General features: G+C 38.5%; 1 protein-coding gene and 2 pseudogenes across 2 annotated transcripts in view; 1 reads left to right on the top strand and 2 right to left on the bottom strand.

Annotated features, from left to right (window-relative positions):
* LOC146465230 (blastula protease 10-like) overlaps nucleotides 1–26,380 on the bottom strand; it is a 532,877-nt gene that overhangs the window by 453,127 nt on the left and 53,370 nt on the right. The window lies entirely within an intron of this gene.
* LOC146465239 (uncharacterized) lies at nucleotides 550–9,397 on the bottom strand (annotated as a pseudogene).
* LOC146465238 (uncharacterized) lies at nucleotides 21,554–25,440 on the top strand (annotated as a pseudogene). Its single transcript, XR_014868333.1, has 3 exons — nucleotides 21,554–21,571; nucleotides 24,207–24,325; nucleotides 24,971–25,440. The product of XR_014868333.1 is annotated as an uncharacterized LOC146465238 (transcript).

Raw genomic sequence — 26,380 nt, 5'->3', positions numbered from 1 at the left:
TGCAATTAACTTAACATAAAGTAAGAGTACAAATAAAGATTGTTGCTGTTTTGTTGTTATAACGTGAAATGTTTGGCTGAGATTACAATAAGTGTCAATTTCGATTTAATTGTTGCAAAGAAGTAATTACGCCGTGATTGCGATGGATTCTGTGAGTTTTTGGCCTAACAAAGATTTCCCTATGATTATTTGGTATTTTTAACGGATATGATAAGGTAAATTAGTCACCGTAAAGACATTCGCGATCGAGTGCTGACGTTTCGAGCATTGGCACTTCGTCAGAGCGATTCAAGGAATCTAAATTTTTGCGAATGATTTTAGAGTTATGTTAAGCGAAGTACTTCCGAATCACATTTCTATGAAACTCGCATTTTCGCTAAATTGATACATGATCGAATCTATTTATGAGCCCTCTTTCTCGTTTAATTCAACATTAAAAAATTGTCATGCTCACAACGAAGTGTGCTGTTACTTTATTCATTTTGGTTTCGAAATTTGCCGTGAGAGCGTTTGTTAGGTTAAATCTAGATGTTCATGGGAAGTAAGCGATCAAATAAAATTGCACAGTGGGTCATTAAGAAATATCCCATTTCTTATCTCATTCACAATTTTCAGAAGGTGAATACTGGAACTCCCTGCTGAACAACATCAGATCGCTGAAGTGCGCATGCACCGTGGTTCCAGAGTCCTTCTTCAAACCTATGTCGTAAACCGAATAGGTAGTATTCATGAAGTCAAGATTTCTATTCTCTGCTACAGTACGTTCCAGTTTCATCTCGCCGTTCATAAACAGTCTCACTGTACGGTCAGCACGACTCCAATCATTGCCACGTGACTCCACCGGGCGACAGGCATGACATTACCGTAGGGAGACAATTGATGTTGTCATGGTTATCAACTCAGTTTACTGATCATGCACAGATGAGACTACAACTGCAATAAATAACTTATATGTGTAAATGATAGGTTTCTCAGTACAAATGGAAATGGTCTATTAGCTGGCTTCCGAAAAATAGGAGCTGGTGTTGGATTAGAACAAGGGTTACAGTTAAGGGGCAGGGTTAGGGTTTATGATTTTATGATAAAACACTGGCTTAGGTATAGTTTGCCTCCAAAGACTGTACTGATCTTTAATATTTTTGAGTTACTTTAACATATAGGCATGGAGGACAGGGGTTAGAGTGAGGTCAGATTTCCTAGTTCCCACCGACTTTCTCTCCACTTCCCACCTCTCCCCAACTTGGCGCCCCTCCCCCACCTCACTACCTTTGCTATTGTCGCTAGTTTGGGAATTCTTCCTTATTATTTTGTGTCACCCCCGCCATATCGAAAGTGCTATTTTACTTTCGCCCCCTTCCCCCATTAGTCCTGTCACAGCAGTTCATACCCTCCCAATATAAGCCAGATGGGGGATGACTTACTTTGCATCTGTGCACAAAACAATAAGATCCGCACCAGATTGGTCACTTGCTTGGGCGCACAGGGGACCATTTGTCTCCATGTAAATTTGGAAGGAGAAAGGAGAGGACGAGTCCCCATAAATCGGCATCCGTATATTTGGTAGCACCGCCAACTTGATCTACAAAGCAATGGTCAAGTTTTGTTGTGGACATGTATTGGAAGGAGTTTCAGCGTACGTCCCATGACGACCGTCCAAAAATAGAACGGGTTCTGCCATCTTGCTGCTCAAATTTTGCGGCTGCTCCTATGCTACAAGAAAGGGTAAGAACGTTTAAGACCCTTGGTATTTTTTTTTTTTTGTTCTTAGTTTAATAAACGTCTGCAATAGTTTGTGCAATAGTTTGCGCTAATCCCAGAAGATACAATGTTGTAATGTTCATCGTGTCCAAACAACGTGAGTCCTAGCCTCCCACGCAGTCGTTTTTAGGGGACTCGTATTACCTCCTCCCCACAAACGCCTGCTTACCCAAGCGCCACATTCCTTTCCGCCGCTAAGCCAATCACAGTGAACCTTCTAAAATCTGGAAGGTTGACCTTGACCCAGACCTTGACCTTAGAACGCCTCTCGCGGGAACAGTGAAAAACATCACGCCGGAGACAGAACTTGACCGAGCTTACGTGAACTTTCAGCTCGGTGTGCCCTACGTTCAAAACTTCTCGTTTAAATGCCTATCTAGTGACTGCAATCAAAGAATTCGTGACGGGAAATAGCGATATTTTCGTCAATTTGCCGACTGGTTACGCAAAGTCGCTATAATATTTATCAAGCTTTGCCTTCAATCTTGTCGACCTTGTCGGTGTGGAGGAAACCGAAATATTTCCCGATATGTCGGTAAACTTTAAAGATTTTGCAGTTGAAACTCGCTTTGTTGTTGCAATTTTTGGGGGGGCATGTGCGACATTTTCCACAAGGCCCACAAGTTGATCGGCTCTTTGTCGTTTAACTTTCCGTTTAATAGTCTTTAGTGGACTGTTACATACTGCAGATCTCCCCTTGATATCTTCTATATTCTTCTTTGCTTTCTCGTATTGAGTTAGTCTCTCGCAGCACTTCGTACAAACAAACAAATCTGCTCCAGAGTTTCCGCACCGGTGGTATCTTTCACCGACTGTCAACTCGATCAGGCGGGGATCGGGAAGATCAATTACATTTTCCTGAAGATTTTGACTCTCCCAGCAGATAAAGGTGTCAAAGCGTCGCACCAGAACCGCTTGTATTCACATTCGATATTTGCTTTGGCGTTTCAGTCATGACCAGCCATTCCAGAAGTGAAAAAAATATATTTATTACAACTTAACTCCCGCATCTCTCAAGACTGTACCAGAGACTGTACAAAGCTGTCGGGACTGAAACGGAAGTGGCCATTGTAACCAGCAATTTGATTTGATATCTTTAGACAATGCCTCGATGGTGATTGGCTAGGGTGCTTGGGGAGTTAAACAATGGGAAAGGAATGTGGCGCTTGGGTAAGCAGGCGTTTGTGGGGAGGAGGTAATACGAGTCCCCTAAAAACGACTGCGTGGGAGGCTACGTGAGTCCCCGACAGGAATCAAACCCATGACCTACCGCACCGTGACCACTCGGATGTTCTATTGAAAGATTTAAGTGTGGTGATACTTTATACTTATTCTGAAGTTATTGATTTGTCTACGTCCGATCATTACATGATTTATTGCAATAGAACTTACAAATTAACAAGAGCTAGACCTAAGGTTATCAACGTTCGCAGTTTTAAAGGATTTGACTCGTCGGCATTTGTTGCTGATCTCGAGAGTCAGTCTTGGGAGACCGCTTACCTATTTGAAAATCCTGATGATGCTTGGTTTGCTGTAGAGACTTTTCTGAAAGACGTCGGAAACAAACATGCCCCATTGCGCACCCTTCGTGTAAGTGGATCTCAGCCCCAGTGGATGTCGGATAACATCAGACACTCAATGAAATAACGTGACTCCTTGAAGCGTAAAGCTGTAAAGTCGAAATTAGATAAAGACTGGGATTGTTGTAAGAGCCTCAGAAATAAGGTCACTCGTCAAATTGAATTAACAAAGCGTGATTACTACAATACTATCCTTACTGAAAATGCCCATGATTCATCCAGATTATGGTCTGCTATAAGAAAACTCATTCCTAAGAAGACCAAGGCTACGGTGCAAGAAATAAAACTTGATGAGGAGAGCTTCACGGACAATTTTGGAATAGCCAATTGCTTCAACAAGTTTTTTACAGCACTGGGTGCTCGCCTTCGAACTACTCTATTGGCAGCATCAGTAACTAAGCATGTTTTCTGTGTATCAATTAACAAGGAGGTTCCAGATTTTACCTTTAAGGACAGGACGTCACAGTTGATTCAGTTGTACGCAAAGAACTGTCTTCGTTACGCGTGAACAAGTCATCTGGTATTAAGGATATCCGCATACGTATCCTCAAAGCTAGCACCAATGTCTTAGCTTCTCCACTTACCTATATCTTCAACCTATCCTTACGATCAGGACAAATACCAGCCGAAGTTATGGAAAACTTGCCATCGTCACACCTCTCCACAAGGCTGGATCACTTTCAGACCTTACCAACCATAGACCTATTTCTGTACTTCCACTTATAATGAAGATTTTTAAACGTGTAGTTCATAAGCAAGTCTATGGCCATCTGACCACCAACAAGTTGCTTTCACTAAATCAGTCTGGTTTCAGACCTGGGCACTCTACCTGTACTGCACTCCTAGACGTTTCTCATATTAAAGAGCATTGACAACGGAAACCTCATTGGTGCATTATTTATTGACCTTAGCAAGGCTTTTGACCCGATTAACCATTCTATTCTAAAGGTCAAACTTTATAACGTCGGCATTAGAGGCCATGCCCTGGACTGGTCTGTTGACTATCTTGCTCACAGAACTCAGTCTGTCACCATTAATGGAGCTTTATCTGATACTATGGATCTGTCACTAGGAGTACCACAGGCTCCGTTTTGGGTCCATTACTTTTTATAATTTTTATTAATGACCTTCCAACTGTTATCCAAGCTGCAAGGTAGTTATGTATGCCGACGATACAGCTCTTTTCTTTGCAGACAGGGATGCGAAAATAATCGAATCTGTACTACAAGATAAACTTAATGTTCTCAGTACAACACAATGACCTGATTATGAACTGTACAAAAACCAAAATCATACTTTTTGGTTCCAAACAGCGCCTTGTGAGATCAGATAAGCCTGTGCTATCACTATCTGGAACCTTTTTCGAACTTACTCAGTCAGTAAAGTACTTAGGGTTTTGTTTGACAGTGCTATGACATGACATGACCATATTGATGCTGTTGCATCAAAAGCATCTAAAAGATTAGGCCTCCTTGGCAGAATTAGGAAATATCTCAGCGCAGATACTTTTAAACACCTACATGGCAATCTTGTGCTACCACTCGGTATGAATATTGTGACATTATATGGTCAAACTCAGATAAGACATGCCTTGATAGACTACTGAGATTGCAGAAGAGGGTAGCCAGGATAATACTCAGAAAAATGATCAGAGAAGAGCGCTCAGAACAACTGTTTAGAAAGCTAGGCTGGATTTCTCTTATTGACCGCTGGAATTTTCGTACATGCCTAACAGTATTTAGATGCCTTAAGGGCGATTTAGACGGTACGATTTTCTCTTACGACTGTCGCATGCGATTTTTAGAGCGCGCGCTGCTTGCGTCATGTAAAAATCGTACACAACTCTCGCCACTCAACATTGCCTTTACTTACGATTGTCGCAGGATTTTAAAACATGTTTTAAAATCCTACGACATTTTTCGTGTTGTGTGCGTCTGTCGTAAGGATGTTGTAGGTTGATTTACACGACGCGATTCGTGTTGTAGGCATGGCGTAAGCGTGTCGCATGCGACAAATCGTAGGCAAAATCGTACCGTCTAAATCGCCCTTTAAAGATTTCCCCCACCCCCCTTATTTAAAGAATTTATTTTATTTCAATTCAGATATACACAATTATAGCACCCGTAGTAGATCTAATATCCACATGCCTAAAATGGAAGATTTTAAGACTGTTACCTACTTTTAAGTGTAGCTAAAAGCTATTGTCTTCTTTTATCTCAGTTTCGTACTTGAACAAACCCCAGTTCTTCCACTAAAAAAGTATTCGAATTGCGGAAACGTGAGCGGTTCAATCTAAAGAAAGACCGTTTGCGCTATCATCGCAACGAGTGGTTACATTGACAACAATATGCTGTCAGTCAGAGTGAAATTTAGCTTCCGGTGGAAATCGCTTACGTCCCAATTTCTCGGCAAATACTCACTCTTTTTCTAAAATTCTTTTATTTTTTGGTTTGTAAGAACTTACTGGAAAGATTATTTTTGTCTAAAAAAATAAAAATTCAGAAAAAAATTTTTCTCTGATCTTACACAGTAACTTTAACGAAAACGCACTTCAAAAATTGCTGGTAGCTCTTTAGTTATAATTTCATCTCGGTCAAATATTTACTGTAATGGAAAACGGAACACTCCAAAGCCATATAATGTAATTAGTTATTTTATTCTTCACCAATGTTCCGTCGTGACCGCAAAGCAATCTCTCATCATAATTCAAAACTAATGACAAGTGAGGGACTTTTCTTTCTTCATCTTTTCAAAAGGAAGAATATTCTAAGGTGAGTTAATAAAGAGAAAGAAAAACAGGAACAGAGGTTGAGTAAGGATCACCCTGCCACTTTCTTTCAATTCTGAAAAATTGTTCCCAAACAAATTTCCCCGTAAAGAGTGTAAAGCTCTCTTAATCTCTTTACGGTGGCCAAACAACCTTATCAACTCTGTTGATAAAACCAAATATTCCCCTTCGACGCAGCACCACAGTTCCTTCTTGAAAATGATCCCTCTTATCTATTCGTACAAACTCCCAAGTCAGTCTGTTTTTGAGTGACAGTGGGGGGAGGGGGTGGTAGTTCTGTTTCACCATTTTGCTAAGCCCCCTCAGTTGTTTTAGCCTTGCTACGGGCCTGCTCTGACAACAGCTTTAAGAAGCGCTGCCACATGATGTTCATTTTCATTCTTTGTCATTTGTAATACATGTAATTGCTGCCTACTTTTTTGCGCTTTTTATCAGAGATCTTGAATTTTGCACATAGGAAAATGCTCGCTCATTTATTTGGTTCTGGTATTTCTTCCGATGTCTGAAAAGGCTTCCTCTCAGGCATATTAAGGCATGGCCAAAAGCCTCATTTGCATAAAATCAGAAAACAATCATAACATTTCCTGGATTGAACAAAGAAACTTCAAACTTGGCAGTCTTATGAAACCTGATGACCTTAACTGGTTTTTGCTTTAAAGTGTGGAACATTTTGGTCACGTGACCATTAAATGATGATTAACGTCTAAAATCTTTAAAGTAAAACGGGGTATATAAAACAAACTATAATCAAACCTTTTCGGGTGTCATACTATTACACTATGAAAGTTCATTATTAATTAGCCTTGTATGGTGGTACCTGTCATTCCTATCAGAAGTTATTAAGTCATTTCTAATGTCACGTGACCTATTTCCCTTAATTGCAGGACTGCTATTTAATGTGGACACGCAAACAAGGCTAATTCATTTCAAGCCCTTGACATGTAAACGTATGATACCAAAGGAGATTAAATACTATTTCATTTTATATACCCCATTTGGCTTAGAAGATCTTTAACAATCAATGATCATTTGCAGGTCACGTGACCAAAATACTTATCACTTTGAAGCAAAAATCAGTTAAGGTCTTCAAGTTTTATATAACTACCAAGTTTGACAGTTTTTTGTTTAATGTACGAAATGTTATGATTGTTTTCTATTTTTTTATGCAAATTAAGCTTTTGGCCATGCCTTAATATGCCTGAGCTATTTCTAGCTTTTCAAGGTAGCGAGAAAATTCAAGAACACTTATCTTGCTCTCTGAGGCGTTTCTCGAGCAAACCAAAATATAAATTCTCCTGTATGCTTTAGTCGCCGGAAAACAATGGTGTTACATGAGAAACTCTCAATCTAACAAAGCTAACTGAACAGTACCCAATTTTCCACAAAGACTGAATGATTTATTCCAGGCCATTTTTCCCAAAGATTAATCACGGTCTGCAAAAGCAATTGCAAGTTGCAATGTCAGCACGTTTACATCACGTGGCCTTTATGAATTCTGGTCGCGACGAGGCAGTCTAAAAAAACTGCATGATGCTCATGCATAGTCACGGAGAAACAGGTTGTTTGCCATTTACCAAAAGAATTGCAGAAATTCTGGTTGGGATGTTAATGGAATACTCTGTGGTTCTTCATATTAATAACACTTCCAGAAGAAACGTAACTCCCGCTTTTCCGGTTCTCAAAAAAACTCAACCGGTCAACTTGTTCCAATGAAAAGAGCAGGCCGTATTTGTTTTCAGAAGTTTAATAAAGCAACAAACACTAATTGTTCCATTCATGTAACGTGAAACGAGTTCCAGTGCAAACAAACAAGGGTGGTAGATTGTGTTTGAAATTCAGACGCCCGTTTAAAGGAGGTCTCTCTTCTTTTTCTCTTCTTGTTCAAAAGAAATAAAGCGACATGAAGATTCCTTGCTTCGCCACCTCACTTTTAGTACTGATGGTTTTACGGTGGTGTCAACTTAATTAAAATTTAATTTATCCCCATGTTGATTTTTATTTAACAATAACCGACCAAAATTCTCAGAAAGGCGTTATAACCAATCAGAACAGCACTCGTGAAATGGCGCTACCTCTCCAGTTTCCACCCTCCTCCCGCGCTCCTCTCGTTTCGCGCGTGTGTCTAGGGATTTCCCTCTTCTAGCACCTGTCACACAGGCTATCCATCCATCCTTCCATCCATCCATTAATCCGACCGTCGGGTGGTCCGTCTTTCACCCGTCTCTTCTTTCTGTTTGTCGCTCTATTACAGCTATGATACTGGGAGAAAGGTGGAAAAAATTCCCGCAGAAAAGTAACACCGCGGACAGTCGACGCCATTTTTTGAACGAAAGCCTAAAAGTAAATCAGTTCTGCAAGGTTTTTTCCCGTTGCAAGATCATATGTGGTTGTTTTTTTCATGTCAATTACTTAATTGGTGTCTCCATGACTCCCATAATTTTTTTAATTTAAAGAATAAAGCTTTTAATTGAAAAAAAAAAAAAAAAAAAAGTAAAGAAAACTTCTCAAGGCAACGTATTATTACTGTCTGTAATTAAATCATTGTTTACTATATAGTGAAATTATTATGCATTGTTATCAAGCATTTAAAATGTGCCGAACGGCTCAGACAGTTTTGTACAATTCCAGTTTCTCAGTCTTTGTTCGGAATAACGTTGTACAAGACAAGCCGAAATTGAAGCTTAAATCCATGTCACACGGTTTTTTTCCAGGTTGACAATCTAACAGCTCAGCTGGAAATGGCCGGCTACGACCAATACTCGGTATACGACTTAATGCGGCAGTCCCTCCACATGTCGGCCGCTGCTGCCTGCAGAGCAAGCACCCCTACAGGAGGAGGTGGACCCAGCCGGCCATAATGTAGGGTTGGCGAGAAACACCGGTGACAAGAAGACCTGCACTGAGCTATGTGCTGCAACTACGTACAGCCTGGACAGCAACTGCGACGCAGAGGTTTCTATCTATGGATTGTAAGGCCAGGCTACAGAGAATGGACAACTCGTGGCTCACTTTTACAATTTCGGCTGTGATCGTGGAGACAAAGAAGTGTCCATTACTGACTAAGCTATCATGCAGTCTGGCCACACTTATTACAGTTACTGCTGCTGCTGAAAGCCGTGAAACTAAGAAGTGTTCTCGGCATTCCTCTTACCAGAGTGTTAATCTGGACTTCTGTTCCTTGAGTCGTGTTTTCTGCTTCCCCTGGTGGTGTACCGCGTTCACTATTTTCGCTTTCGCTGTCACTGATTGCATGTAGCACTGAATCGGCCATCAGTATTTACTAAACTGCAAGTCCTGTTTTGAGGAAGTGAAGGGCATACGGCGATCTCACGAGCTGTCTAATCGGCTGCACTAACATTCAATCAATGTCCGATTTGCTAGGAATAGACTGGATTCGAAACTATACCCCGAATATATGGAATGCGCCGCGATCTTTGGCAACAGACAAACAATGCAACAAGGTCAAATGCCGCTTCCCAGAAAGCGATACGAACTTGCTCCTTTTGTTTCGATTTTGTTTCAATTTTTCCCGGAAAAAATTTATGATGATATACTCCAATTTAGCAATATGGTTTCACGGTCTAATTGTTGTTAGAATTCAAATTTGCTATGTTGTCCTTACATTATGCAAATGAATAAAATGAAAGTAATAAATTAATTCTCTCAAGGGTAAAATCATATTAATGTGGATCCAGTGGACGGAAAAAGAAGAATTGCGACAAATATCCACAGGAAAAATGTGTATGGAAAAAGATAAAATAAAAATCTGGAACTTTTAATTAAAATTTGATAAAGAGAAGATAAAATGTAATAACAAAAATATTGTACTTTAAATTCAGGGTCAGTCACCCATAATACAAACAATGTGTTTTTCTCGGAAAGACAGGAAGCACATTACACAGCTGGTTGACAACGGATTGCGTGACCGGCCTAAAATAGTTCGATGTTGAATAAGTGAATGATCATCGCAGTCATATACGTTCTCAAGGCTCATTTTTTTTTTTTTTTTTTGGCGGGGGGGGGGGGGGAGATTTCTTTTTGCAACTGCTTCAGTTGCGTATATAACTGCGATGATCATTCACTTAGTCAGTATTTCTCTGCAGTTCAAATGTATGAATTTTCATACTGATTCACTTTCAATCGCTCGATCATGTTAGCCAGCATTTGCATTCTGCAGGGGCACCCAACGCAAAATACTTCAAACTGTTATCTCCAGTGCTTCCAGATCGTTTAATGTCCTTTTCAAGGCATATTTGTGTAAGCAAATGCAGTCTGATATGTTCGAATGCTTTAAATAGCTGAAAATTAAAGTTGAAGAAAGTCTTAAGTAACGGAATTTTATTTCCCGAATTTTACTAGCTGTTATTAGTTTTACGAAAATGCTGGCTGACCTTTTTTCGCATTTTAAATGACATAATTTGTACCTTCGAAAACGAAAGAAATTATTTTTCGAAATTAGTTACGAAAGTTTGAGCTAACGTTTTGCCGAAGAAAACTGTGGATTTTCTTTACGACTTAGTCCGAATTTCTGAGGCGATTAAGGCGCGAACAGATACCCACCGAAATAAACCTTTGGGTACCCCTGATACATAGATTGTGATAAATTCGCACCATGTCGGTCGACAAATTCAAAATGGCACCAATTCGATCTCGTGGAAGGGCCCATTCACAATGACTGTATATCTGGTTCATCTTTGAAAAGCTCAGTGAAAAATACATCTTTTCTAAACCGTTAACTGAAGTTAATTATGAATGTCAGTAAGATAAGCAATAAGAATGTTTCCTGTACTTTTCAAAGCTGAGTGAATGTAGCCGGTTTAACTTTCAATAATAAAAATGTTTGAAAATGTTAGTTGCTTAACAAAAGCAATTATCTTCACTTCCGTTTTCACGTGAAAATATTTATCACGTATATCAAAATTCATTCACAACCCAATCAACTAGACTGCAAACAATTTAAACTATCAGTTTTTTTAATTAATTAGAGGCTCGTATGAGAGCCTCATCAATGCAGAGGATTTTTAAAATTTGGTCATTGCATTTGAGCGTCATTTGAGTATTTTGCAATAATTTCTTGTTTCAACAGGATTGTTGTACAGGAAATGATCAGTTGTGAGAAGCCATGGATTTTGTTGTGTGGTTGCAATATGAAAAAAATATTCCTTAAGTAAAATACCAATGTTCATTAATTATTTTGTGGGACTTGCATTATAGAAATTCGGTACTCAAACTAGAGACTCACAGTGGCGTTTTGGATGTTCAATCGGTTGTTTTGATCCTGGGGAGAGGTAGTACCTTATACGATTCATAGATTTAAACGGAACTTACCCATACAATAATTCGGGATAGCAGGCAAATTTCTTGTGCCGGACGGCGACCGGAATTCGGGGGAGTATTTTTGTCTACATTTTTGAATAAATCGCTTCTATAACAATAAAGAGACAAATTACATTACAAAATAACAATGCTCCTTTTGGTTTGGAAGAGTTATTTTTTTCTAGTTATCGAATAAAATACACTAGTTGCGAATCAAGAATGGCCCAACTGAAGAAAAACTGATTTGAGTGCTTAATACAAAATTATTGGTATTAAAAATCGTAATTTTAAAAAGAAGCAAAGAAAATCAAAGAAAAATGTGCTTAGAAAATCATAATTTGAATTTGAAACTACTTGGGCCCGGCACAAAGGGCGATTATTTCATGAAGAGTGTTGAAAAAAAAAAACATATTTCAGCACTTGCATCAGGTTGTGATATTCCGACATCAAAAAAGATAAAACAGTGTTTCTTGAATACACCACAGGACAAAAAATCAGAGCTAATAAATATGAAGTAAGAACGATAAAACAGAAATGAGATGCTCACGCTTCTGTAATAACTTTATTTCATTTGTAGATACTGACAAACTCAACTCTAAGATTAACAATTGATAACAGCTTACATTTACAACTGATATGATTGTTGTAACTTCCAAGCCTTTCATGCAGTGAACGTTATGTGTTTAAAAAAATGCTACAATCATTCTGTAAAGAAAAAGAACTTAAGAAAGAATTTTAAAAACGTATTGTAAATAACAATCTACTTTTAGTTTAAACTGGACACGAATACTATAAAAATCGAACATTTGCTTCTTTCTCTGAGAAATGCTCATAAACAAATTAAAGCCGCGTACCTGAGTCCTTTGCCTCTCTTGTTCTTTGTAAAGCTATTGTTTTCTTTCCAATAAGCAACGCGGAATCATTTTTGTCCAGACACGGCTCGGGAAAGATTTTGTCAAACATGGCGGCCCTGACGCTTCCGTTGTCTCAGGTGGAGATCGACTTACAACTACACCGATTTATTAGTCCATACAAACGACACGTTTGATCATAGCGCTAGCTTTGACATATTTTATTCATCATTCTATCTACTTCAGTTTTCAGTTTTATTTGTTTGAGAATAGGAAGCAAAATTTCTAGGCAGATAGGTATATAGTTTTATCGATTTCCTGAGTTGTGATTATGTGTCTAAACGCCCCAATTAAACTAATTATGGGGAGGGGTGGGTAGAAGTAGAGTGAAAATTGATCGCTTTAATGTCCGGTAAGCGCTTATATTCGGCATTATTTGCCGAATTCGAAGGCTGAGGCAAATAATTGATTTTTCAGACACTGACAGTTCACGAAATTTTGCTCAACTTCGTCTAATAATTATTCTATCATTCGATCACCGCTTTTTTTTTTTTTTTTTTTTTTTTTTTTCATATTTTTGATCAGTTGACCCAACTGAAAACCAGCAACTACTATTATAGATAAGCCAAACATAACATTAAAATTTGCCAGATCAGCCACCCAGCTAGATTAGCTCTGACAGTTATTCTGGGTGGAATTCTTGGAATTTCTTCGTGTAAACTAAGGTAAATAAACTCCACTTGCTGCTGTTGTTGTTTTTATAAAAAATACTGTTGAAGATTAATTACACTGAATATGTTTCTTCGGTGAGTGTATGTCTTAAGAATGTAAAAATAATTTCCTTATAACATCAAAGCATTAAATTGGAATTTTCACAGTGACTCTTCACAGTTAGCAACCGTCTAAACCTTTTGCAACCTTTACATGCACATTCCGAGTTGTCCTCAGCAGGTCAACCAGCAACACGACTAGCAAATGATATCAAAAAACGATAAAAACACTTATTAAGGTTCAGTGACTCGTTAGAGTTAGCAACCGTCTAAACACTTTAGAACCTTTACTTGCACATTCATTCAGTTGTGTTCAGTTGGTTAACCAGCCACATGACTAGCAAATGCAACCATTGCCAAAAACACTGAAAACATCGACATTTTCAACTGAAAGCTGTAGCTTCCTATCAGAAAGCCAGATTTTCTGTTCTTAAAGTACAATAAAAACTTATTCACCTCCGTTCTCGATTGAAAAGTGTAACACTGTTGACTAGGGTTAATGGGATTTGACGGCTGGGCGCGAAGCTCCTCTTCCAGCTCTCCAATTGTCCCTGGGCAAAACTCATTGACTCTGGTGCACAGGTCTTCATCGTGGATTTGCAACTGTTCAGCAAAATACAGAGGCACCCACCAAATAACAACATTGAACACAGAAAAGCCCTGATACAAACAAGTAATCACAGCGTTATTGCTGTGGATTTCCTTAAATGACTTAATCATGTCAATGAAAAGGAACGGAGTTGCAATTGTCAAGATGAGGTTCTGCGTAACGAACCATAATTTAAGGTGTTCACAAGAAGTCTTCACCTTTCTTGAATAGTTCGTCAGATGATCATAAACAGCTTCTTCAGTACTTCTGGTCCAACTGAGGTAATCCTGGTATAATTGTTCCAGACGCGCAGAGCAAGTTTGCTGAAAAAGGCACATAGTCCAGGATAAAGCCCATAAGGTTCCAGTCCGATAAATATCCGTTAGCTGCGTTAAAAAGCAGATAAAGTGGTTCGCAAAGCCTTTCAAGAACTTCACATCTATATTGCATTGAAAACGACCGTGATACCACAGTTTCATAGAAAAATAAGAAAAAACAAAAGTATAAACGACAAAGAACAGATACGACAAAATAATACAAAGTGTTAATCGTCTTAACTTCTTCCTAAATTTACTAAAACATCTGACATTCAAGTTAACGTTGAGCATGTTGTCTTCCAGATCACGTGATTTGAAGTATAGCACGCCAAACAAATGACTCAAATAAAGTTCAACCCACATGGCCAAGTTAACATAACCAAGAATATCTTTCGATTTCTCTAATCCGTATTCAAAAGTTTGGTACAAATCCGATGCAGTCAGTAGCAAAAAAAGAATGTTTACCAGTGCTGGGTAGAATACTCTTTCCGCGAAGCAAGCTGATGTGGGGCTCCATAGAGAAAGGAGCCTGAGAGTCCATCGAAAAACAAATAATTCTTTCGAACGCAAACCAAAGGGGATTTGAGTGTTAATCTGAACTTCTGTTTCTTGAGCCGTGTTTCCTGCTTCCCCTGGTGGTGTACCGCTTTCACTATTTTCGCTATCGCTTTCACGGCAGATTGCATGTAACACTGAATCAGCCATCAATATTTGCCAAACTGCAAGTCCTGTTATGAGGAAGCGACGGACCTAGGCCGCAGATAGTGATTAGAGGATAGTGTTGCTGTTAATCCTCACAATCTCACGCACCGTCTTCAGTACTAGGCTGCATTGACATTCACTGACTGGTAAAGTCCGTTTGGCTAGAATAAGAGTGTAGTCGAAACTACGTTCCGAATATCTCGAATGCGCCGCGATGTTTGGCAGAACAGTGCAAGTAAGGGCAGATGCTGTCGTAGAATCATGGAATTTTCACAAGGTAAGTCTCATGATTTTATTTAAGGGCCGGAGTCCAAGTTTTCAACTGTAATGTAATAGTCTTGTTTATGATTAAATCATTGTCGGTTACGGATGCATTCGTCACTGTGGTCCCCCTAAGAACTTACTCCTTACTCCTATAATCCGTATTAATAATGTGGTTTCACAGTATAATCGCTGTTAGAATTGTCTTATGCCCCTTAGACTAACTGACTAAAAAGAAATTCTCTCAAGAGTAAAATGATATCAATACATGTCGGGGAAATGGATCAAAAGAAAATCTTTGACAAATATCCACAGGGACCTTTGCCCGCCGACAAATGCAAGAAGTTTTTCGGAGTTGTTTTCCTGTTGCACTTCTTCCACAGGAAACATTTGAATAAAAAAGAGATAAAATGCATATCCATGTTGTTATTCAGTTATTTTTATTCTATACACGTTGTATTCTATTACACCAATTCGTCCTTGCTCCGAGAGGTTTTTCTCCGGGTGGATGTAGGTCATCCGAAACATGTATTTCAAACTCAAAACCGTGTGTTTGTTATTTGAAGATTATTTCTTGCCTGCTGATATTCCGTAAATCTGGAACTCAGTTAAAAATTACTAACTAAAGGACTCTTTAAATTCAGGAACAGTCACGCATTCCCTGAATTACACAGCAGGGTCATTTTTTTCCTTTTTTTTTTTTTCCTTTTTCTTTCTTTTTTTTTTTTTTTTAACATCACAAGTCATTTGTGGGTCAAATAAGGATTAAAACCAATATAAAAAAGTTAAGTCTCTAAAGCTTACTAGCTTAGGGTAGGTCATCGGTGACAACACTCGATGCAGTTCCGTATTCTGGCTGACATTGGTTCCGTGAATTGACTACCTTTTATTCTTCTACGAGACAATATATTTCCTTGAACCGGTGAGGGTAAAAGGAGGAATGAGTTTGCGGAATGGAATGTGGAATGACGTGCGGAATGGCATAATTATGCAAAATACGAGTTGCGGAATGACATAATTATGCGAGATACGATTTATGCATAATGACTCACAGAAATACATTAAACTGAAAAAGCGCGCCTTTTTTTGGGCGCCAATTTGCAAATACAGCCTTTTTGTAACCATTTCAACCGAAGAATGCATCACAAAAACCCAAACAATGGTATCTTCGAATTCAAACTTTTTTCCTTCGATTCTCATCGCATAGCCGTTGATGCAACATGGCAGCTCGTGGACTTTTATCGTTCGCGAGTGAACACAAGATTTGTAATACATTTGCATTAAAGAGGCTTGTTTATTTACGTTACCTGGTTTCCATTCCACACGAGTCGTCCGCCATTACGGGAGATGTATACAACTCAATCGAAGGCTGGTTAAACTTGACATGTTTCAAGCTTTCACAGCGCCTCGCAGGAAAAAGACGTGAGTAAAGAACCGCCTCTGTTTATTTTTGAAACGATTTATGTCACTTGTCGAGGATTTATCTGGTTATGACGAATGTGTTGTGGTTCGGTCATGCTCATTTCCGTTGTTTTATGTTTTATGTTAATCAATTTATCATACACAGCCAGACACACACACACACGAAAAATAAATAAATAAATGAAAACGAAAATAAAAATTTAACCGCAATCTGTACCGCAGAACTCTTTCCCCGTATTTTGACGTGTAGATTTCGGTTTTTTATTTTCGAAGGAAGGATCTTAATGTAACAAATTTTCAACTCCAACATTTTATAAGAAACTATATCCAAGCAATTCAATTATTTATCCATGCACAACTGTCACACTAACCCACTTCCAAAAACGACGATCGCGAGCGTGAAAACAGAGTGTGTGCCAAATGTATAGATAATTATGCATGGGGCTGTGCAGATATCTTGACGCAACTCGTACTAAAAATACTGTAAGAGACTAATGTCACTTGAAGACTACTTTCTTTTCTTTCTTTTTTTTTTTTTTTTTTTTTTTTTTTTTTCATCTAAAGAATCGATATAAGCTTGTATTGTACTGGTTATCCCATACCATAAAATCGTGGTTTTAGAGAGGAAACATGAAACTCAGTCCACTTTGGAGAAGAGAGGGGTAGGGGGAGGGGAACTGCAATAACTGTTGCAACGTGTTGAAATAACACCCATGCCCATTTTTAACCATGAATAGTGCATGTCCCTCTGACTTATCAGTGATGGAATCACCTTCAGCGTGTATACTTTACAGTTAGAAGAACTTGCAAATAAATCATACTGATAACATCCCAAAATATTCCTAAGACGGAGAAAGCTTCTTCACCACTATAACAACTATCATCCATCACAATGGCTGAACAATCCAGTCACATTGTATTTTATTTTCAAAGTATAAAACATGTTACCCCAAACATTGTTTATTCTGATCTTTGTGGTGGGTATCTAAGTAGGTGTTTCAACATTATGCTAGCTTATAGTGGGGCAAAGCCTTAAAGAATATGTTAGTATTATATACTGGTTTTTCGGCTTTTTTTTCTTCTTCTTTTACTGACCATTTTGTCTGATACTTGAACTGTCTCAGACAAATAAAAACTAAAATTGATCAGTTTTTAGAATTTGCTTTTAAATTTTGGCCTAATTAAATGATAATGCATCTTTGTTGTATACTGGCAAGGTTCCACATTAAATCTTTTTTTTTTGACATTTTACAAACTGTAAGCAAGAACATTACAACATCACTTTGAAAACGATAAGTTTGTTGAGTTGTTTTCAAATTACATTACATAACTAATTACGTAATGAACAACTCATTTTTTGGCGTGAAAACAGCCTTGTTTATATTATGCTTAAGTATCTTCAAACTTTATGTTAAATGAAGATACTGTTTGTAGAGTTTTCATATTACAAGCGTTATATATGTGGACATGGAAACTGCTATGACAACTAGAATTACCAGCTAAAGTTATGGTGGATATAGTTTTGGTTGTCATAAGAGAGGATCAAGTATATGTGTGGGCTTAATCCTCTAATGGTCATACATGACTTATTGGAATGATGACGATTCCCCTTGGTTTATTTTTAGGCCAGTCATCAAGAATCATAAAAATTAATTTTTAAAAAATTATGTGTACGCAAACAAAAAACAAAAAAACTCTGGTTGTATAGTTGACCTAAAAAAAAGTCATAAATAGTGAACAGCTGGGTATGTATCGGAACATGTATGGAGAATTCATACTTTTGATCTTCTCTTGCTTGTTGTTGTTGTTGCCAAATGTTAACTCCATGTGAACAGTTAGTTATTATTGCTCTACACCCCAAGGGGAAATGGGAGGTCAATTTAAGGGCGATGTAAAAATGCTTGTCCCTGACAGGGGTTGAAAATGTGCAGTTTTGTACCATTGCGGTGGAAATCTGAATCTCTGCTTTCAAAACCTCAAAGGAAAGCTTTTTTGTTCTGTGCAATGAGGAAACTGCTTGATTATTTCAATATTTTGTTTTGGTAACCCTTAAGGAAACTACATTGGGGCCACACCTATGCCAAGAGAGTCTGCTACAATTTAGAACATTCTGTTCAACATTTTTGACGGCTTGTCCCTTCAATTTTATGTAAGAGTCCCCCCTTCCCCTGGGGTGTAAGTGTGGTTACATTACATGTTTGTAGAGCTACTTGAGTTACTGTTGTTGAGCTACTGAGCAATCCAACCATTTATGGGTTTACCTCTGCGAGACCTGTGATACTCACCAATCAGATAAAACAAGGAAAACCAAAAAAGTCAACAATAGGTTGAGTCTAGGAAAACTTAACAGGCTCTTGTAATGACGCACAGACCATAATACCGTAAAATTCCGGTTACGGGTGGGGATACGTAAAAAGGAAATGTCACCGGCTTTTTTAGGGGCAAGGAGGGAAGGGGTGTTTATATAAAGATCAAAGATGGGCCTATAAGTGGAAGAGTGGTAGGGGTTTATCACGGAATAAAATTTTCGTTTACAAATAGATGGCCCAAAAATCGAGGCGATTTATTAGCGGGGGAGGGGGACTTAAAACCGGGATTTCATGGTATGGGATAACCAGTACAATACAAGCTTATATCGATTCTTTAAAATAAAATTTAAAAAAAAGAAAAAGGAAAGAAAGTAGATAAGAATTACGGTATGGTATTAATTACCGAGGCTTCAAGTGACATTAGTCTCTTACAGTATTTTTAGTACGAGTTGCGTCAAGATATCTGCCCAGCCCCATGCATAATTATCTATACATTTGGCACACACTCTGTTTTCACGCTCGTCGTTTTTGGAAGTGGGTTGGTGTGACAGTTGTACATGGATAAATAATGTATGGCGCTGTGCGGAAATCTTTCCCGAATTGCTTAGATATAGTTTCTTATAAAATGTTGGAGTTGAAAATTTGTTACATCAAGATCCTTCCGTCGAAAATAAAAAACCGAAATCTACACGTCAAAATACGGGGAAAGAGTTCTGCGGTACAGATTGCGGTTAAATTTTTATTTTCGTTTTCATTTATTTATTTATTTATTTTTTGCGTGTGTGTGTGTTTGGCTGTGTACGATAAATTGATTAATATAAAACGTAAAACAACGGAAATGAGCATGACCGAACCACAACACATTCGTCATAACCAGATAAATCCTCGACAAGTGACATAAATCGTTTCAAAAAGAAACAGAGGCGGTTCTTTACTCACGTCTTTTTCCTGCGAGGCGCTGTGAAAGCTTGAAACATGTCAAGTTTAACCAGCCTTCGATTGAGTTGTATACATCTCCCGTAATGGCGGACGACTCGTGTGGAATGGAAACCAGGTAACGTAAATAAACAAGCCTCTTTAATGCAAATGTATTACAAACCTTGTGTTCACTCGCGAACGATAAAAGTCCACGAGCTGCTATGTTGCATCAACGGCTATGCGATGAGAATCGAAGGAAAAAAGTTTGAATTCGAAGATACCATTGTTTGGGTTTTTGTGATGCATTCTTCGGTTGAAATGGTTACAAAAAGGCTGTATTTGCAAATTGGCGCCCAAAAAAAGGCGCGCTTTTTCAGTTTAATGTATTTCTGTGAGTCATTATGCATAAATCGTATCTCGCATAATTATGTCATTCCGCAACTCGTATTTTGCATAATTATGCCATTCCGCACGTCATTCCACATTCCATTCCGCAAACTCATTCCTCCTTTTACCCTCACCGTCCTTGAACTAACAAATTCTTGAACTAGAATGTGCATGAACTCATGAACACCCCCGCCGCCTTCCATGATCGTGCTCGTTTGTTACAGTCAATCCATGTCACGCGTGACTATTATTTCCGAGAATGAAGTAAACATGCGTTCGAATTCCTTTGTAAAGCTCGGCATTTGAATGGAATGTAGAACATTTCTCTGGAAATCTTTCCGATAAAGACAATTCATGAATTTTTCAGCAGCGATGTTTTATGAAAATTATTTGACATCGGATTTCCATACAAACACTGTTATTTCAAGCCCGGGGGGGGGGGGGTACTCCCTTATATGGGCTATATAGGTATGTGCGGCGCCAAAGGGTATGGTTTTCGGCTGTTTTGAACATAAATAGGGTATCGCTTTTAGCCATTTTGCCGCCATTTTGGTAATAAATAGGGTAAAGATTTTTGCACTCTAGTCCTGGGTTCGATTTTTTTTAGAAGAAGCTACTTCAGGTCATAAATAGGGTAGGGAAAATCGCAGATTTTAGTCATAAATAGGGTAGGGAAAATCGCAGATTTTAGTCATAAATTGGGTAAAGGTTTTGGGAAGCGGGCCGCACACCCCTACCCAATTTTTTTTGGAGTACCCCCTCCCCCGGGTTTCAAGCCTGTTTGCCTACTCGTCAAAATAGCGTCGAAAACCGTGATAAGGCCTATTCACATGTCAGTTTTGATGTCGGCAATGAGATTTCAGGGTTCTCGTAGAAATTTCCCTAGTTTATTGACGGTATAAAACTATGAATTTTTCTTTATGGTAACTAAGGTATTTTGAATCTTTTTTTTTTTGTCAGTCAATGCGTCTTTTTCGGAAAGATTTCTAGAGAAATGTTCTACATTCTATTCAAATGCCGAGCTTTACAAAGGAATTCGAACGCATGTTTATTTCATTCTCGGAAATAAACGAGCACGATCATGGAAGGCGGCGGGGGTGTTCATAGTAAGTTCATGCACATTCTAGTTCACGAATTTGTTAGTTCAAGGAAATATATTGTCTCGTACCTTGTATTTTTTGCCTCATTTCGTTTCTTGGAAGAATAAAAGGTAGTCAATTTACGGAACCAAAGTCTGCCAGAATACGGAACTGTATCGAGTGTTGTCACCGATGACCTACCCTAAGCTAGTAAGCTTTAGAGACTTAACTTTTTTATATTGGCTTTAATCCTTATTTGACCCACAAATGACCTGTGATGTTGAAAAAAAAAGAGAAAGAAAAAAAAAAAGAAAAAAAAAAAAGAAAGGAAAAAATAAAATAAAAAAAAAATTTAAAAAAATGACCCCGACCCCGACCCTGACCCCGCGTTTTACTGACACCCGTCGTTGAGTGAAGTCAAGAATTCGAAGGTCAGTGTTTTCTCCCTACTTCAATCAAAAGCCTATTTATTTCAGCACACTTCTTTGAATTGTTAGAAGGGTGAAGACTTCGCTGGAAGATTGGTAAGATTACAAAACGAAGTATCACTTTAAACTAAATGTAGCCATTCGGTATCAGATATAACAGCTCATATAAGAGACCTGTTGATTCTTGAATTGTTCCCATCAGTATTTTAATCACAATTCGGTCCATGCGTGTTTTTGCAATATACCGTGTTTTCTCGATTAAACGCCCCCGGCGTTTATTTAAAATTCGGCCATTTTGACTCGGCGTTTCTTTCGAGGCCGGCGTTTAATCGGGGTCCGGCGTTTATTAATGAAATGCGATTTTCAGCCGTTTTTTCAGGTTGATTTATTATTACCGATCCTCGGAAACCTAGGGGCAGTTTGTCAGTGCTGGACGATTTTTTCCCTGGATTACCCGAAGTTACTTATTATGGTACCGTACATACGGCACGTGGGCATGAAGAAAACAACAAGTACGACTCATGTGCAATGGCTGTTTATCGTGAGCCGATGGACCTGGTAACGAAAGGATAAATATCGGGCATATACCTATCGAGCTGTCATCGACTCTTCGTCAAACATGGAGGGAATATTTCAGGTAAAGTGAGACAGAAAAACTATCGAGCAAGCAATTTGGAACAAGGTGGCCTTGAAGTCTCTATTATTGTGCAATGCGCGAATTCCTCCCATGAAAAGACTGAAACAACTTATAAACAAACGCTGGAGGGATCCTCGCGATTCAAACGACAGTGAGCACTACAACACAAGAAAGAAAGAGCGTTAATAATACAACACGAACACGGATACATTGCTATAATTTATTTCGCTGTGTAGCAACTATCCCAGTTATGTTACGCCGGTATTTTTCCTTTGAACGTTTATTAAAATACCAAAACAGCATACCGTACTTGGTATGTCGTGACAGTGCCGTTTAAGAGGTTACTATTTACTTGTAACCGGTCCTTGTGACCTCGACCCCTAATAAACGCCGGGGCCCCGATCAAACGCCGGGCCCCGATTAAACGCACCCGGCGTTTATTTAAAAATCGGTAGTTTTGACCCGGCGTTTATACGAAGCCGGCGTTTAATCAGGGTCCGGCGTGTAATCGAGAAAATACGGTACGTGAGTTCTGATAAATTCGAAACGTTTGCCTGAATTTTGAAACACAGTTATTAATCAGGACCCTTTTTCTTGCCGAGTTTTTGCTAAGGCCACAGTATTTTTGTAACCTAAAACGGCGGCTTCATTTTCATGCTCAGTGTTTGTAGCTTCGATCCGATTTTCCTCAAACAGATATACTATACTTGAATAAGCTGGCCATGGTCAAGCTTCAAGCTAGAAGGTCATTTATTGAAAGCCACAAATGATCTAACGAAACGAAACGAAAATGAAATAACCTTTGTTAAGAATAAATAGCATTATCTACGAGTGATATCAAATCCCATAATGGCTTATAATATTAAAAAGATGAATGGTGACACAGGCCACAAAGCTCTCAACAATTAGAATTATTGCCACCGCATTGTTTAGCTTCATAGCTCCTCCGAAATAATACGTACCAAGGAAACGGTTTTCTTCGCCTTCTATCGTTCATCTTAACATCCTTATATAAATAACTTCATTTTAAACTAGAAATAAGTGACTCGCAAAACCTTGCGAAAAGCTAGGGTGGAATGAACAGTTGATTTAGACCTTGGTTGTACTGCCTGTGGTATATTAATAACTTCAATTTAAATGAAAGTTTATAGTAGGTTATGCTATCTTCTCGCATTCGTTTATTTAAAGCTATATGTCGTTGAAAATAAATGCAGCTCCTATTAACCAGCATCCTTGAGTACTTGATAAAGTACAGCTTTTTAGCATCATATCATTATTGGTTCTATTTAACTCTATCCGTGATATACTATAAAAGAGAAAAAAAGGAAAACCGGGAAGAATCTGAACCATTAGTTTTAGCAATGTTTTGATGCTTAATGAATTGCAGTAATAAATAAACAATTTTCAGTTGTTAAATTTTTTGATTTTTTTACCTGCCTATGTAAAAGGTTATCCTATTTTGCATGCTTCAAATATCGCTTTTACATAGTCTCCTTCAACGCTTTTATTTTTTTTTTTCTTTACTTTTGTCTCACCTTTTCTCTCAGATATCCACATATTAATTAAGAACAACCTTTGTCATGCCTTTGGCTATGTTGCACAGAGGGGGACAAAGATGCCGGATCAAATCGACTGACTTCACCTTCACCTTTAATCTCATTCATGAAAGCCTAATTTATCCATTACGTTGTTTCCAAGAAACCCTATATATGTACAAATGACTTATTAGCATAAAAATAATTTGAAGGCTCTTGTAGTAAAATTTCCATACTGAAGATTTTCGTGATAAAGCAAAACAAGACTCTGGCCAATAACGGTGTAATGATGCTAAAAAAAGAATTTGCTAAAGCTGAAAAAAAAAAAAGATGAAACAATAATAACGGTGACAACCAAAACAGATAAAAAAAAACTATGAAAGACCAAACAAACAAAAAGAAAACAAAAATAACAAAAGGTCCTGTTTTTATTTTAAAAAGGTAGTGGAGCAAAAAAAGTTGCTTAATCACTATATAGTGTAATAAGGAGAGAAGATTGAAAATTCATAAAATCTATACAAACATTCATTTTAAGAGACATATTTCCCTTTCTTCTTAGATCAAAGAAAATCAAGAGACATGAAGCTATCTTGTTTCTCTACTTCGACTCTACTTGTTCTACTGTTCATCACTGGGATGGATGCTAGAGGAGGAAAATTGAGGACATTACAAAAGGAGGTTAGCAATTACTGTATTTCCTCAAGCACGACAGCGTTTATTTCAAATTTATGATCAGTTAACTTTTCAAAGTCCATAAACTGAGGTTTAGATAACTTATTTTCCATAATGCCAAGGAAATCACTGGACATTTCAATAAAATTTTTACAGAAATCAGCTCTTAGACTTGCTTTCACGCAACATTCCGCATGAAACCACACCAGGTGAAATTCTTGACGTTATTAAAACTACGTCGTCTGCACTAGATGGTATTTCGCGTTGGTAATAAAGGAGGTACTTCCGATAATTTGTAATAACTTGACGGTCATGTTTAACAAGTCAATTGAGCGAATCATAAGGCACATCAAAGGATGATTTAAATACCTCCCGACCTATCGCTGTACTTTCAGCAACCGCGAAAATCTTTGAAAGGATTGTTTACAACAAGTTTATTTTTATTTCAATCAGTACAGTCTCAAAAAGACCTTTTTGATGGAATGGAGTATACTTTTCCGCAGTTAAAAGAATGAAACTAACGCATTTTAAGAAATAAGGCATGGGAAATGTAAAATGACTTTGATATAAAATTTATACATTTTTGGTCCCTAGAAGGATATGCAACATAACTTGAAGCCAAGCTAAGCTATATCATGCGATTTATTCCAGGTTTCCGAACTCAAAGCTCGGCTGGACAAGGCCGGCCAACCTGGGGGCTTTGCCTTACTCGATGACAATGGCCGTCTGCCTCAAGACCGCCTTGATGCTGGATACGACAAGTATTCGGCATACGACTTGGCCTGGCAGTCACTGCACATGTCGGCCGCTGCTGCCTGCAGAGGAAGCACCGCCACAGGAGGAAGTGGACCATGGCTAACGCGGTTATGGTGAGAAATACCCGTGACACGAAGACCTGCACTGAGATCTGTGCTCCAACTGTGTACAGCACCTGCGACGGAGAGGTTTCCGTGTATGGAAAAAAGGATAAGGCTACAAAGAATGGGCAGATCGTGGGCTCCTTTTACAACTACAAAAGTGAGAATACACATAACGGGGGGAACGAGGCATCCAGTCCTGAAGAAACCGTCATGGATTACGGCTACCCCTATTTTAGCTTCTGCTGCTGCCGAAAGCCGTAAACAGAAAAGTGTTCTGGGCGTTGCTGTTAGCGGGGCATTAAAACTGTAACAGTGATAAGGGTCGATAAGAATACATCAATCATTTATTGTTAGAATGTCTGGGAATAAAAAGGTGGAAGTTAAACCAAATAAATTAAAGCTTTCAATGGTAAGCACTTCTTCTTATTTATTGATAGTATTTATGAAATTTTCACCGCAGGTCATCTAGCCTCTTAAAATTATTTGGATCTAAAACGGAGTTTTCTGAGGTTGAAGACGTTGTATACAGAATCTCATTCGAGTGTCGAAGTTCTGTGTACATTGGAGAAACATGGCGTCTTTTATGACCAGATGAGCAAAGTTAGGCTGACAAAGAATGATATAGAACAAGAAAAACAACTTTCCTCTGCCGAACACCGAACGAAAAAGGAAGTCCCGACTACGCCACAATCTAGATATGCGTCTTGCAAAGCACATTGACCGCGTGAGGCCTCTTAGAGCGGATTTCAATTGGGTGTTCGTAAAACTAAATTAAACCACAGCAATCATATATTTTGACGAATCACAAGAGACGCAAACAGCGCAATCGGCCTATCAGAATTGAACAAAATGCATGTAGTCAGCGTCGAGTGCGGGAAAGTGCGTGCGAGCAAGTCACAATTGGGTTCGGTTTTGCTTCTCATTGGTCGAGAAAGTGTCAACCAATCAAGGAATACATTCAAGCAAAGCCACTCTATCTTACTCCAGGATTCGTGGGAGGCAATTTTCGCACGCATTCGCGTGTTTCACTTACCGAGGTAAATAAGAGACTACTTGTAGTCAAGATTTTAATCGACGCCACGAATGCTAAGCGATTTTTCTCGTCCACTTTGTGTTTCTTTCTCTCTCGTTCCTCCCTCTTCCATGGTGTTTTCATCCATTGAGTATCTCGAAGAAATTGTTTTTGTATCTGAAAAAGCGG

This window comes from Pavona decussata, unplaced genomic scaffold (assembly GCF_977016875.1).
Source record: "Pavona decussata unplaced genomic scaffold, jaPavDecu1.1 SCAFFOLD_156, whole genome shotgun sequence".
In the NCBI taxonomy this organism is placed as follows: domain Eukaryota; kingdom Metazoa; phylum Cnidaria; class Anthozoa; order Scleractinia; family Agariciidae; genus Pavona; species Pavona decussata.
Note: the sequence above shows the minus strand (reverse complement) of the source record. Positions and strands in the feature narration are given on the sequence as shown.